Consider the following 646-nt stretch of genomic DNA (forward strand, 5'->3'; position numbering starts at 1 on the left):
TGCGGCAGGAGAGAGGGAGGAGCGGGGGGGAGAGAGGGGGAGAGAGGGGACAGAGAGGGAGAGAAGACCCACTCAGTGCTCCCACTCAGCCTGGGGACCAGCTTCCTCACAGCTTAGTTGAGAAGCCACCAAGGGTGGGGGACAGGCCTGGCCAATGCTGGGCTCCAGGTGGCCAGTCCCCCCAGGCTCTGCCCTGTGTGGTGTTGGGGGAAACCAGCCCCCCCAAGGTCGGGCCGTGCTCAGGAGGACCCAGGCTGTGGTGCCAGAGGCAGAGCGGACCCCACATGTCCCCCTCCCCGTTTTGGGGAGGTCACATGCAGCCGTTCCTGAAATGCAGGCCACCTGGAGCTCGGTCCCCAGGGGTGCTGGACAGGGTCCTCCACAGCGTAGGACACCCACCTGGGGACAGCACATGAGCCACCGACACCCCCTCACCTGCACGCAGAGTGTCCCAGAGCCAGACCTGGCAAATGGACGCGCGGCTGTGCGTGCGCGGGTCCCGCGATAGGTGTCTTGGTGTCCCTGTGCCTGTGACCTGCTGTGTGGTGGCCGGTGGCCGTGGCCCCGGCCAGCTCTGCGGCTTTGGTCCTCTTGGCTGGGTACCGGTTCCGAGAGCTGGTGGGAGCTGGCCCGAGCAGGGGTCCTG

This window comes from Marmota marmota, unplaced genomic scaffold, assembly GCF_001458135.2.
Source record: "Marmota marmota marmota unplaced genomic scaffold, marMar, whole genome shotgun sequence".
In the NCBI taxonomy this organism is placed as follows: Eukaryota; Metazoa; Chordata; class Mammalia; order Rodentia; family Sciuridae; genus Marmota; species Marmota marmota.